Below are 421 nucleotides of genomic sequence, written 5' to 3'. Positions count from 1 at the left end.
CTGAGCTGGGCTGAGCTGGGCTGAACTGGGATGAGCTGGGATGAGCTGGGCTGGGCTGGGCTGGGCTAAGCTGAGCTGAACTGGGATGAGCTGGGATGAGCTGGGCTGGGCTAAACTGGGCTGAGCTGGGCTGAGCTGAGCTGAACTGGGCTGAGCTGGGCTGGGCTGGGCTGAGCTGGGCTGAGCTGAACTGAGCTGGGCTGAGCTGGGCTGAACTGGGATGAGCTGGGATGAGCTGGGCTGGGCTGGGCTGGGCTAAGCTGAGCTGAACTGGGATGAGCTGGGCTGGGCTGAGCTGGGCTGGGCTGGGCTGGCCTGTGCTGGACTAAGCTGAGCTGAGCTGGGTTGGGCTGGCCTGTGCTGGGCTGAGCTGGGCTGGGCTGGGCTAAACTGGGCTGAGCTGGGCTGAGCTGAGCTGAAC

Source organism: Enhydra lutris, unplaced genomic scaffold (genome assembly GCF_002288905.1).
Source record: "Enhydra lutris kenyoni isolate GAN:26980312 unplaced genomic scaffold, ASM228890v2 scaffoldscaffold20, whole genome shotgun sequence".
NCBI classification, from domain to species: domain Eukaryota; kingdom Metazoa; phylum Chordata; class Mammalia; order Carnivora; family Mustelidae; genus Enhydra; species Enhydra lutris.
This window is presented reverse-complemented; position numbering follows the sequence as displayed.